The 14,939-nt window shown below is 47.8% G+C and overlaps 1 protein-coding gene across 1 annotated transcript in view; it reads right to left on the reverse strand.

Annotated features, from left to right (window-relative positions):
* The window catches only part of LOC144798003 (uncharacterized), a 221,993-nt gene that overhangs the window by 152,254 nt on the left and 54,800 nt on the right, over nucleotides 1–14,939 (reverse strand). The gene's annotated exons all lie outside the window — the stretch shown is intronic.

Consider the following 14,939-nt stretch of genomic DNA (forward strand, 5'->3'; position numbering starts at 1 on the left):
ACCTTCATATATATAATAACAGTAATTACAAAATTGTTGTTAATCAGTTCACTTATGTACCATCAAACCATGATGACGGAATAAATTCCTATATCTTATTGATCCCACGAGAGTATCAATTATGGATGTGCAAAACATAGCATAATGTGCAAGAAATTACTACAGGGTCCGGGGGCTACGAATAGTATTAGCTATAAAGTGCTATAAATACAGTACCTAGAATTGGTGCAAAATGTGCAAGTAATATAGTCATTTGTGTGGAAGATTAAAAATTGTACATATTAAAAAGTCAATATGTATAATGAAGTGTGATGTTAAAAACAGATTTATGGGGGGGCGTGGCTAGCAGCCAACGAAGATGGCTGCACTGTAACGGAGCTCCGTGACTGAGGAGCCCTCTCACAGCAAATCCGTCCAGTAATCCGCAAGATTGCAATCCCAACTAGACGCCACCAGCTAGCTCTCCCTCTCCGGTGCGCGGCGGACCGACCCTGACCCCGCTGAGCGGCTGCGGCGAGAAGTTACGACGGAGGGCCTTTCTTCGCGCCAGAAGCCGGGGACTAACGTACAGAGCAGACTCAGCAGGCAAGTGCGCCGCAACGCGGACGGCCGCCCGTCCTGCGTGAGTGAACCCCGAGGACCGGCTCTCCCGCACCGCTTGCGACCCTGCTCACTCCGGCCCTACACCCGACTGCCCAGGGGGGCCCCTGACCCAACAACGTGCCGTCGGGGCCGAGGAGACGCCGGCTGGCGCGAAATTGCTGAGGGCGGCATCCTGCAACTGCTGCTGGCTCCCGCGACGGAGCATTTCTCCCCGCACTGCTCCCCACTCACCGGTTGATGCTACTGGCCCAACTGTGCGCCAGGAAGCACAGAGATCAACCACGGCCCGATCGTCTGGCCCGACCACCCCACACCAGGAACAGACTGCGGGCAGAGTCTTGCACAAGTACCCTCCACGCTAATTCCTGAGACAGGGGGATCCCAGCCTGACCGGCACATTCAACGGCAGATCCTGCGCTAAGTGGCGCTAGACCACACAAAGCGCAGCAAAGCACGACAATCAGGTTCAACTAGCGCGGAACCCACGGCCCTAGCAGATCTCGGTGCCAGCTGAAGAAGCATCGTAACCCTACTCCGCCACACAATATGAATGGAAGGGGGACACGGGGACAGCAGCAGACATTAAAACTGGACAAATTTGCGTACACTAAGGACCCGCCAGACAACCCGAGAGACGTACAACGGCCGCCACCCCTGCCAATGGGAGCACCTACTGACACAGATAAGGTCACACTCCAGGACGTAATGGCGACCCTAAAAGTGATGCAGTGAGTCCTCGATGGGCACCATCTCAACGGACGTGTCCCTAATAAGGGCAGACCTAGCAAAGTTGTCTGACCGCCTCGGAGAAGTGGAAAAGACCACTACGGATCTAGTGGGAAACACGACTGATTTACAACGCAGGGTCGTCCAATTGGAGAAAGACAACACCGCCATGAAGGCCAAACTGGACGATCAGGAAGGACGCTCTCGGCGTAACAACATACGCCTGATAGGCGTGCCGGAGACAGTGGGGGGCCCTGCCCTGGACCTCTATGTAGAGGACCTAATACAAAACCAACTCAAACCCAAAGGTCTCTCCAATTATTTCTCGGTAGAACGAGCCCACCGTGTGCCCGGGGGACAGGCCAAAACAGGAGCCCCGCCTCGCCCTATTCTGGCGCGCATTTTCAATTTCAGAGACCGGGACGCCATCTTACAGGCGGCTAGAATGCGCCCACCACTCAAGATCGACAACTCAGACGTCAACTTTTACCCGGACTACACTGCAGCGGTGGCCCTACAGAGAAGGGGGTTCATAGAGGTGAAAAAAGAAATGAGGGCCCGGGAACTCAAATACTCAATGATCTTCCCAGCGAAACTCCGCGTCGAATCGGAGGGAAAAACTTGGTTTTTCGAATCACCACGAGATGCCCAGGACTGGCTCGAGGGCTGGAGACCGGCGAGAGGACCCAAGAATCGAGGCCCCAAGCGGAACCACAACAACGAGAGCTCGCAATCGACCGACGGACTTGAATGAACAGGGACAGACCCGCTGAGACCGTTGCAATGTGTTTACCACTCTACACAAGGGACTCGGAAAGACTGAACTGACGGCACGAACATGACCACTACCAGCCGAAGAGACTGCTATCGGCTGAGAACCTCTTTGGTCATACCTGAATTGAGTAACCCTGGTGAGAATAAATCGAAGGTGAGAGCCGTCATGCAGGTAAGAAACGATAACCTGAAAAGAAATTGCATGACATTCCCAGTGAGAGGGACTCGGAACAGTTCACAGAAGTCTCACCCCCACGAACACTGCTCGAAAGTTGGGACTTTAAGCACTCTGCTCAGTTGGGGAGGTGGACGGTTCTTTGTCCGCCGGGCAGGGAGGCAGGGAGGGGGGATTGGGGTTTACGCACGAAGTTCTTGTTATGTTCTTGTTTATTGTTTATGGCTTGGATAGCTCAAGTATGTACACACACTACACTTCCTTTGACTGTATTGCACTCGTCTCGACCTGAGGCCCTGACCAAGGCCGGAATGCAACGTACACTCCCCACTCGCCTCTCACATTATTTCCACTTTGCGACACGATGGCCTGTCATCCGGATTCCCCCCCCCCGGACGTCGGATGGCCTCTGACCCGGTCATGACTATACTCCGTACTTTTATGCACACGCCTACATATTGGAACTTATGGGGGACACGGATTTGCTGATTCCTAACTCCCGCATGGATAACTTGACCTCCCCCTCATTGTCAGTCCTCTCCTGGAATCTGAATGGCCTGGGCCATAAAATTAAACGGGGACTAGTATTACAATATTTGAAACGAAGAGGGCCCATGATAGTCCTTTTGCAAGAAACACACCTGACGGGTACAACTAGCCAGGCACTAAATAGATGGGGCTTCAAAATGGTCGTCCACGCGGACTTTTCCTCCGGGTCCCGGGGAGTTGGAATTCTTATCAACAAACATGCACCATTAATAATCAAACGTACATGGGCAGACGATCAGGGGCGCTTTGCGGCGATCACATGTCAATGGGAAGGGCGGGACTACAACATTCTTACGGTATACATCCCTCCAACACTACATCAAGGAACATTTCAGGATTTAGGGAAACTGCTCCTAGACCTACCTGAGGGGAATCTGATCATTGGGGGAGATTTTAATGCAGTACTTAACACAACGATTGACCGCCAACCTCCCCGTACACAGTCTAGACCGTGCCACCTTTTTAAGGAATTTCAAGACGCGATAGGGTTGGTGGACATGTGGAGGATTAAACACCCAACTGACCACTGTTACACCTTCCATTCAGGAGTGCACAACAGTCTCTCCCGCATAGATTATATACTAACACTGGCAATACCCCCTGAAATGATCCTCTCCGTGGAACATTTGCCGAGAGGAATATCAGACCATTCCCCAGTGCAGCTGGTATACACTACACAGCCGGCGAGACGACAGAGAATCTACCCAATTTACCCTGGATACTTGAAAAATCGCACTATTGCTAAGGCCCTACTCTCGGCAACTACACACTACTTTGAGGAAAACATTGCGTCAGTCGACTCCCCTACCACCCTCTGGGAGGCTTTTAAAACGGTTATCCGAGGGCAGGCCATATCCACTATTACGAGGCATAAACGAACCCAAAGGGAGACTATGGAGGCTCTAGAGGCTGCCGTACTTGAGGCTGAACTGGCTCATGCAACAGACCCCACGGATGACACCACACAAACACTTACCCTATCCTCACACGAATACAGGGCGTACGCAGAAGACATGGCCAAACTTAGACACACCGACACTTTACATCGGATATATGAGCTGGGTGATAAGACCGGTAAAATGTTAGCCTGGCTTGAGAAGAAAGACAGAGCAGACAGGTGGATAGCCCAACTCACGCTTTCGGATGGTACACGCACCACTTCCCCCCAAGACATCGTCGAACACCTTGCCTCACATTACGAACACGTATACACTGCACATAACAGAGTGACTGAAGAAAACTGTACAAGGTTCCTCCAAGACGTACCACTTATGGCACTGTCGCCAGAGGACGCCCAAGCCCTAGAGGATGATCTGACGATAGAAGAACTGGGGACCGCACTAGCGGCCCTACACACGGGCAAGGCATTGGGGCCGAACGGCCTACCGGTCGAATTGTATAAATCACTGACCCGACACCTTCTCCCGAATATGCTCCCCATGTTTAATGACTGTCTAGCACAAGGTACTTTAACGGAGGAGCAGCGATTGGCCACAATTATCGCCATTCACAAACCTGGCAAACCACCGGACCAAACGTCCTCATATCGCCCGATATCACTCATGAACGTTGACGCCAAGATTTTGGCGAAACTGCTGGCAATGCGACTACAACCACACCTCACTACCTTAATTCATCCTGACCAATCGGGCTTTATGCCTGGTAGGAACACGTCACTTAACCTGCGACACCTTAACGGAGTGCTTCACCGGGTCCCACTACTGCAGGAGGACGCGGTCATTCTGTCCCTAGACGCAACCATGGCGTTCGACCTCGTCGAGTGGCCTTTTCTTTTTGCAGTGCTTCAGAAGATGGGTTTTGGCCCCAAATTTTGCAACTGGGTCAGACTACTCTATACACGGCCCCTAGCCCAAATAGTGGCCAATGGACACACTTCCCGCACGATCACGCTGGGTCGAGGTACACGACAGGGGTGCCCGCTGTCCCCGCTTCTGTTCGCCCTCATCTTAGAACCGCTGGCGGTGATAATCTGCACAGAACCAATGATCCGAGGGATCACATGGGAACCAGACTGGGAAGACCGTATTTCCTTATATGCCGATGACGTGCTGATTTACTTAATGTCCCCAACTACATCCCTGGACACACTCATGACAGTCCTTGAGAAATATAAAGAAGTATCCGGTTATACGATTAACTGGACAAAATCGGTCCTCTATGTACTACGTGGTCACATCCCCACACTACCTTCCACCTGCACGGTACAGACAGTGACAAGAGGGTTCCGTTACCTTGGAATGTTTGTCACGCCGAATGACTCCATTTTTATGGAGGAAAACCTGTCAAAACCCCTGCAGAGGCTCAAGACTGACGTGAAACATTGGCGCACCCTACCGCTGACGTTGTTGGGAAGGGCAGCACTCTTTAAAATGCTCTCACTTCCAAGATTTCTCTACGCACTACAAAATACCCCCTTTCTGATCCCGTCCTCATACTTTAAAGCCATAGAAGCAGAAATTTCCTCTTTACTATGGGACGGGAAACCGGCTCGAATAGCCCAGGCCAAACTTGTCCGCAGCTGGTACGACGGGGGGATCGCACTTCCAAACGTCAAACTATACTACTGGGCTGCTCACCTCACGGTTATTAATCAGTGGCTGCACGCTCCGCAACAGGAACCAGCCTACAGCCTTGACAGAACGATCCTTCCCGCTGATAAACTGATGAAAGCACTATACACCAACAAACGCAGACATACCCTCACAGGCCCAACGGCCCACACTGTTAAGATCTGGCACATAGCACAGAAAGCCCTGGGTTGGGAGGGAGTACTCACACTTGCCACCCCGCTCTGGGACACGCGCAGACTTGGTACATTGGCAAACACTAAAGGCTTTAGAGGGTGGGATCTCATTGGGATATCCAAGATTGGAGATATGTGGCATCGGGGAGCCGTCATCACTTTCGACGCCCTGAAAGACAAATACGGGATGGCAGACGTGGAGCTTTATCGCTACACGCAACTCCGTCACGCCCTACAAGGGGCCATCCCGATAGGTACCACGCTGGCTGACTCTTCCCCCCTGGAAGATAGGCTTTTGACTGACCACCTCCAACAGAAAGCGATCTCCCTCACATATAATAAACTATTAAACAATCTTCGGGACCCCACAGTAATACTTCGGAGTAAATGGGAGGTGGACCTGGGTGACATAGACGATGAGGACTGGTTGCATGCTCTGGCATCCCCAAGAGACGCCTCGATCCCCTCCCGACTGAAGCTTATACAACTAAAGATACTGCATAGAGTTTACTACTCACGCACCCTTTTGCATAAACTGGGACACGTTTCGGAACCTAACTGCTTGAGGGGCTGTGGCCTACAGGGGACGTTCTACCACATACTATGGGATTGCCCTAAAATACAAACATACTGGGCACAGATCATGTTCGAGATCACTGAAGCTAGTGGGGTGGACCTACTGCCAGAACCTAGATGCTGCCTACTGAATCTTTGGTCACCTACCGATCTTAATAGAGGGCTGCAGACCTGGGCTACGCTGGGCATGACTCTAGCTAAACGTAACATCGCTAAGAAATGGGGGTCCAGCCTGATACCCATGGGAACGCAATGGGGGGATGATATGGATACAGCGATGGTGGCAGAAAGGGCGGTTTATATTCATAGAGGTTGCCCCAAAAAATGGTCCAGAATATGGGGGAAATGGAATGAATATAGAGGCAATTTATGTGACACCCCACGAGCACTGTCCGACCCAGAAATGAGCCCATAGGATAAAACAGGAGTGAATGATTGTACATCTATTCCTATTGTGTACCGGGAGGAGGGAGGGTTCTGGAAAACATAAAATGCGTGGGTATTGCTGATATATCTGTGAGTTGACGCAATAGCCTCGAAGGTATAGCACGTTCAAATATGTCACCTATGACCATCACTGTCTGCTGGCCGAAATGTGTCGTGAAACTACATGTATATTGTCATCTACAATGACGCGAGAGGAAGTGTACAGTATTGTTACCTGTATTATTTAGTACTTAACTGATAACGTGAAAGATTCCACATAATGTCATAACTGTGTACTGCACCGATGAAAAAGCCAATAAAAATTGTTTTAAAAAAAAAAAAAAAAAGATTTATGGAAGAACGGGACATTTGAGATACAGTGAATGAATGTTTAGATCTTTTCATTGCTCTATTTGAATAGGATTTCGTTCCAGTAGGACCTATTTTTACCCCTTGCATGCTCGTGATGGAACCATTACGTCACGAGCCACGGTGGTGCTGTGCTGGTGACCGATTGGTTCTGTCACGGCCCGGCCCCTGCGCGGAGCTGATTTCGCGCCTGCGCGCCGCTGATTTCGCGCCTGCGCTGAGCATTCTATTAGGCTGGCGGGGCCATGACGGAACCATTCCGTCACAAGCGCAGCGCCACCGCGGCTCGTGACGGAGTGGTTCCATCACGAGCATGCTGGCGCCGCGCGTCCCCCCTATTGCAGCAATCACGAAGTGTTGCAGGCATTTAAGGTCATTACCATGCACTGCATATATCAGGAACGCTGCTTTCGCCACTCCACAGAATTGCCATTTTAGCAAGCAGACACGGACCCAGAATTTGGTGCTTTAGATTAGCGGTTTAATGTCGGCCATGTATATATATATATATATATATATATATATATATATATATATTTATTTAATGCTCCACTGCCAAAGAAAGTTGACACACCAGCACTCGCAGTAGGTTAAACCTGGTTAGGGTTATTGCACAAGAAGATATATATATATTCACTGGAAAAATCGGTTAGAGGGACAATATGGTTAGGCTCACATTTTACTCATACAAAACCAGAGAAATTCAGCAATTATATTATAATATGTGAGTTCATAAGTAGTGCATTGCGGGGGGTACTTTAAAATTAGCCCAGGCAACTATAACTGCTGAATTTCTCTGGTTTTGTACGAGTAAAATGTGAGCCAAACTATAACATCCCTGTAACCATCGGATTTTCAGTGAATTTCTATGTTTTTTTTTAATTCTACTTCCGAACTATAACATCCCTGTAACCTTCAGTTTTTTCAGTGAATTTCGATGTTTTAAAAAAAAATTATTTTCTATCTATAGCCTTTGAGAGTAGGTGTGTGAGCGGTTGTCTAGGTGTGTGAGTCTCTGAGTGGGTGAGTGAATGGCTGTGAGAATATCTGAGTGGGTCTGGGAGTGGGTGCATAATCCTCGGAGTGGGTCTGTGACTGGTAACTAGGCCTGGGCAGAAAATTCTACTCCACTAATGAAGTTTGCAGGGTTACCGATAAACGCTGCAATGGAGCAGAATTTCTTTATGCTATAGGTGAGCACGAGCGACCATGTGTGCAACTTGTAGTGCGACGTGTCAGCAATCCGGCTGTGGGGGACTTACTTGTGGCAACAATAGGGGTTCTTCGCCCCCAAAAACCCTTAGCAGCCAAGGGGACTTCATCCCCAACCAGTAGTATGACAGGAGGCCCCTGTGCAGAGTGGTTGAGGAAGGTGGCAGGCCCCCGATGACGTACCAGCAACTCCTCTGTGGGGGATTTACTTGTGGCAATAGTGAGGGGTTTACTTGTGGCAATAATAGGGGTTCTTGGCCCCTAATGACCCTCAGCAGCCAAGGGTAATTCATTCTCCAACCAGTAGTGCTCCAGGAGGCCCCTGTGCACAGTGGCTAAAAAAAGGGGCGGTGTCTCTGACGAGGTTTCAGCATGCTCATATCTGACCTTTATTTTGTCTCTTTCTGCTTGTTTCTGACTTTTATTCTTCCTATTTCTGCTCATTGCTGACCTTTATTTAGCCTCTTTCTGCTAATTTGTCACCTTTATCATCCCTCTTTCTGCTCGTTTCTGTCCTCTGTTCTGCCTCTTTCTGCTTACCTTTATCGTGCCTCTTTCTGCTAATTTTTGACCTTTATTTTGCCTGTTTGTGCTTGTTTCTCACCTTTATTTTGCCTCCTTGTGCTCTTTTCTCACTTTTCTTTGCTTTGTCTGCTCATTTCTGACAGCTATTTTGCCTCTTTCTGTACATTTCTCATCTCTACATTACCTCTTTCTGCTCATTGCTGGCTTTTATTTTGCCTCTTTCTGCTCATTTCTCACCTTTATTTTGCCTTTTTCTGCTTATTGCTGAACTTTATTCTGCCTCTTGTTGCTCGTTTCTGATCTCTATTTGACCTCTTTCTGCTCGTTTCTCGCCTTTATCTTTCTACTTGTTGCTGACCTCTATTCTTCCTTTTTCTGCTTTTTCTGATCTATATTCTGCCTCTTTCTGCTCCTTTCTAACCTTTATTTTCCCACTCATATGTTTCACTGTGGGTAACAGATGAAATATCTGCTTTCTGCAAGCAAGAGCTAAATGCCAGAAAGTGGAGTTATGTTTGTGTTTGGTTGGTGAGACCTATTAGCTGACCCCCTCCCTCAGGACTGTGTATATTTATATATGTATATTTAAAAGAGGAGGGAGGGTGTGTGACCCCCCTCCCTGAGCCTCTTTAGGCCCTGGGAGCCCTATCCCCAGAACCATTTTCTTTATTTTAAAGTGGAGGGAGGCATGTGGGACGAGGTGCCAAGCCTTTGCAGGCTCAGGGAGGGGGCAGCACAGCCCCCTTATCTTTATTTGGTATTTCGGCCCCAGGACCTTCAATGGATCCGGAGGGGGGGCGCAAACCCGCTCCCCTCAATAAAACAAATATTGGCCACAGGGGATGGGTTCTAAGGAGCCCTTCAATGCTTAGGGTGGGGGCCATGTGGCCCCTTCCCCTTCCTTTAGCATTTCACCCAGAGCTGGGCTATGAGGCCCACAAGCCCCCCACCCTTTATGTAATTGACTCTAGGGTGAACTCCCTGTGGCCTATAATGACTTGGGGAGGGGGCCATGCACCCCCTTCCCTATAATTGAAGAATGGGGCCTGGCCACTATTTCGTTTTCTTCAATCCTGGAGCTTAGTAAAAATTGCCAATGTTCCCTTTGGGTCTCCTCCATGGGGCCTAGGGGGCAGGGTATCCCTACCCTGCCCCCTTACATTATTTTTGTCATTTACTTCAGGACGGGGGACTAAGTCCCTAAGTCCTGTAATGGCTGAAGCAACATATTTCTCATGCTTCTGGCAGGTAAACAGAGCACTCTCTCCTGCAGGAGTCTTGTTACCGCAGGAGCGAGATGGTCAGTGGAAAAAAAAAATTGCTGCCCTTTATTTTGCCTCTTTCTGCTCATTTCTCACATTTATTTTGCATCTTTCTGCTCGTTGCTGATCTCTATTTTGCCTCTTTCTGCTTATTGCTGAACTTTATTCTGCCTCTTGCTGCTCGTTTCTGACCTCTAATTTCCCTCGTTCTGCTTGGTGCTGACATTTATTCTGCCTTTTTCTGATCATTTCGGACCTTGACTCTGCCTCTCGTTGCTCGTTTCTAATCTCTATTTGACCTCTTTCTGCTCGTTTCTTGCCTTTATCTTTCTACTTATTACTGACCTATAGTCTGCCTCTTTCTGATCTTTATTCAGCCTCTTTCTGCTCCTTTCTAACCTTTATTGTCCCACTCATATGTTTCACTGTGAGAAACAGATTAAATATCTGCTTTCTACAAGCCAGAGCTGTGTTTTCCAGTAAGTGGAGTTATGTTTGCTTTGGTTGGTGAGACCTGGCAGCTGACCCCATCCCTCAGGACTGTGTATATTTATATATGTATATTTTAAAAGAGGAGGGAGAATGTGTGGCCCCCTCCCTGAGCCTCTTTAGGCCCCGGGGGCCCTATCCCCCAGAACCATTTTCTTTATTTTAAAGTGGAGGGGGGCATGTGGAATGAGTTGCCAAGCCTTTGGCGACTCGGGAGGGGGCAGCGTAGCCCCCTCTTCTTATTTTGCTATTTCGGCCCCAGGGTTGGCTTCTCAGGACCTTCAATGGCTCGGGAGGGGGGCTGCAAACCCGCTCCCCTCAATTAAAAAAATATTGACCACAGAGGATGAGTTCTAGGGGGCCCTTCAATGCTTAGGGTGGGGGCCATGTGCCCCCCTTCCCTTCTTTTAACATTTCACCCAGAGCTTGGCTCCCTGAGGCACATAATGGCTCGGCAAAGAGGTCCATGAGCCCCCCACCCCTTATGTAATCGGCCCTGGGGTGAGCTCCCCGGGGGCCTATAATGACTTGGGGAGGGGGCCATGCACCCCCTTCCCTATAATTGAAGAATGGAGCCTGGCCACCATTTCGTTTTCTTCAATCCTGGAGATTAGTAAAAATTGCCAATATTCCCTTTGGGTCTCCTCCATGGGGCCTAGGGGGCAGGGTATCCCTACCCTACCCTTTATATTATTTTTGTAATTTACTTCAGGACAGGAGACTAAGTCCCCAAGTCCTGTAATGGCTGAAGCAACATTTTTCTCATGTTGCTGGCAGGAAAACAGAGCACTCTATCCTGGAGGAGTCTTGTTACCGTAGGAGCAAGATGGTCAGAGGAAATAAAATCCTTAGGCCAATCAGAATGCTTTATTTTTAAATTGACGCTCCTGTGAGAGTCTCTCAAACCTCTAGCGAATCAAAACCATTCAGATATCTATATTATTTATAACCTTAATTTTTAAAAATTTACTGAACTGATTTACACCAAATCACAAAAAGCACAATGGGTGGACCAAGATTTAGCCTCCTGCCAAATTTGGTGTACTTCACTAAAAGCCCTTTTCCTATGGAACAGCTGACCTAACTATTACTACCCACTGGCCGCTGAGATAGATAGATAGATAGATAGATAGATAGATAGATAGATAGATAGATAGATAGATAGATAGATAGATAGATAGATAGATAGATAGATAGATAGATAGATAGATAGATAGATAGATAGATAGATAGATAGATAGATAGACAGACTATTGTATTCCCTTTTTAAATTTTCACACTATACAAATACTCTTTATAATACAGACAAATCATTTCTATAAATCAAACAAGCAAGTGCTTTTCACATAACCACCATCCCATATACTCGTTTTCTTCCATTATCTATTTAGAATGAATACAGTTTGAACTTCCAGGGAGACACAGGATCAGTTTATTGCCACTAATACCTCTATATCTTCGTGTATGTCTGTGTGTACCCTCAGGCTATATAAACAGATATTTCTAGGGCCATACAATGGCCAAGGGCTATTTGCCACATCTCCAGCAAGGGGAGGTTCATTGTTTTGCCGAATGTTAGAAATGGGGGTCTCTAGTTGGCAGACCTTTGTCCAAATAGGGACCCTTGCTTTTAGTCAGGGTAAGGGGGGTACACACTTCAGATAACCCCTGCTCACCCCCTTGGTAACTTGGCACAAGAAGACAGGCTGATCCCAAAGGTAATGTATAAAGTATTTGTACCAATACTCACGGTGACACAGTGAAAACACCACAAATGTACACCATACCATTTTAGAAAAATAAAGTATTTTTATCTAAATTACAAAAGACCAAAACGAAAAAAATCCAACACACACAGTTTAAAAATATGACTTTAAAAATGGAAATCTATGGATACGTGACTTTCCACCTAAGTACCTGTAGATGCGACAAAAGTTCCCAAGCCAAAAAAACTGCAGCGTCAGAAAGCAAAGAGATGCGAAACTCCTGAGACCCTGAGGAGGAGATGCGACAGCCCCGCTTCACATAGTGGACGGGTTGCGTTGAATCTGGTCCGTAGTGGGAGGGATTCGTTGAGTCTTCGTGCTGTTTCCGGTTCGCAGGTAATGCGTCGGGAAAGCATCTCGCACAGGTGCGATGCGTGAATCTTCGGGATGCAATGGCGATCAATGCGAGTGCATTGTGAAGCGTAGCGTTGGTCCTCTTCAGCCGTGATCCGTCGATGCGTCGGTTCTTGAAAGGCGACAGGCGCTGCGACGATCTTCTTAGCGGCACGGCGATGCAATGGAAATCTTCTCATGCCATTAAGATTCACCAGTGAAACGTGCTGCAAGAAGAGCGATGCGTCGGGTTATGCAGTTCTTTTGATGCTTCTTATTCTTCCAGCTCCCAAACAGCAGCAACAACCTACAGAGGCCCTACAACTGGGTCAGGCACTCTAGGCAGGTCAGAACTCATACAGCAGAGTTCAGGGGTGCTGGGGGTGAAGTCCTTTTGTCCCTGGGACTTCAAAACAGGAGGCCAGCTCTCCTCAGACCCTTGGAGATCTTCTTCAAGCAGGGGACACAGCACACAGCAAAATCCTTCTCCTTTCCTTGGAAGAATAGCAACTGCAGGTTAGCCCCAGAACACACAGCAAGGGCAGTCCTTCTGTTCAGTTTCTCCAGCTCTTCTCCTTGGTAAAGGTTCCTCTTGAATTCCAGGAATGATCTAAAGTTCAGGGTTTTTAGGTCTCATACTTATAATCCAAAATGTCTTTGATCTCTTTGTGCAAGGGGCTCTGAGCCCAGTCCAAACCAGTTCTGGGTGCACTCTGCCAGTGCACAGCTTCTTCCTTTGTTAGTGTGGGCCAGGATCATCAGACACACCACAGGGGGTGGATCCAGCATTGTGGAAGTCAGGCACAGCCCTGCTCAGGCCCAGGTGCTACTCCTCCCACCACTCCAAATGCAGATCGGCCTGTTCAGCCTAATGCTGACTCACCCAGACTCCTGGAGCCACCCCAGCCCCTGTCACTCTCAAGCCAAACAGTCAATCCACAAACAGGCAGAGGCACACAGAAAGGTTGTACAAGAAAATAGCCACTTTCTAAAAGTGCTATTTTCAAACACAGAATTTAAAAAAACATCCTTACTAAAAGATGTGTTATTAAATTCTGAGTTCAGGGATACCAGACTCTAGTTTCTCATCTTACTCATATGGGAAGATATGCTTGTAAAATTGTTACACAGCGTTCCCCAGTCTGTCCTATGGGCAAGATAGCCATTCAATAGTGAAAACTGAAATTGGAAGTATTTCACTATCAGGACATGTTATACACACCAGTACATGTCCTACCTTTCGCATACACTGCACCTTACCCGGGGGAGTGAGGGGTACCTTGGGTCTACTATAGGGTTGTCCTATGTGTAAGAAAGGGGAAGGGGAAGGCCTGGCAAGTGGGTGCACTGGCCAGGTTGACATGGCAGTTAACAAACTGCACCCAGGCACTGCAGAGGCAGGTCTGAGACCTCTTTTTAGGGCTACTCATGTGGATTGCACAATCAGTGCTGCAAGCCCACTAGTATTTGAGCTACCATCCCTGGCACACTCAGTGCACTTTACTAGGGACCTACTGGTAATACAAATATGCCAATCATGGATAACCAATCACAATATTAATTTACCCAGGGAGCACTTGCACTTTGACACCGATCTGCAGTGGCAAAGTGCCCTAAGCATCTAAACCAGAAAAAACGAAATCCAGCTAGTAGCAAAAACACAGAAGATAGAGGCAAAAACTCAGGGAAAACCACACCAAGGATGCCAGGTCTAACAAAGAATAATAGCAAAATCTCTCGTAGCAACCATAATTCCTATCCACAGAAGTAACATTGTATACCTATTGGCATCAATATCAAGTTCTATATAGAGTAGAGCCAGTTTCTGACCCACCGCCATCCTCCACCCAGTATCCTTCCCACTGTTAGATGAATGCCCCCAGAAGGGTCTCAATTTATTGTAGTGCCATATTGTGTGTAAAAAGTCCTCAACTTGGGCCTTGCATCTGAGATATGTCATAGAAGCAAAATGCCCATACCTTAACCTTTTTGAATGGTTGTAATATACAAGGTATAGGTGTGTCAGCTGAATTAGCCTCAACAGGGAAGATATGGTTTACTAGCATTGAGCCATTTTGCATCTCTCCAGTCTTCATCAGTTAAGGCACCTACATCTTTTTTCAAACATCCACGTAGAATGTCAAATGAGTCTGCGGTGTTGCTCACCAGAGAGAGGTTCATTCGTGATATTTTATGGCCTTTCATCTCCCCTGATTGCGGTTTACCTTTCAGTGGGTTAACATCTGGGAGGTCCACTAAATCTGCTAAGGGGTGGTGATAGCATAGTGCAACTGATGATTACAGAAGAATTGACTTTTGTGCAGCTTGAATTACTGCTGCAAGTTCTCAAATGATCGCATCATTATATAACCTTGAGATTCCTATTACGT

This window comes from Lissotriton helveticus, chromosome 12, assembly GCF_964261635.1.
Source record: "Lissotriton helveticus chromosome 12, aLisHel1.1, whole genome shotgun sequence".
Lineage (NCBI taxonomy): Eukaryota > Metazoa > Chordata > Amphibia > Caudata > Salamandridae > Lissotriton > Lissotriton helveticus.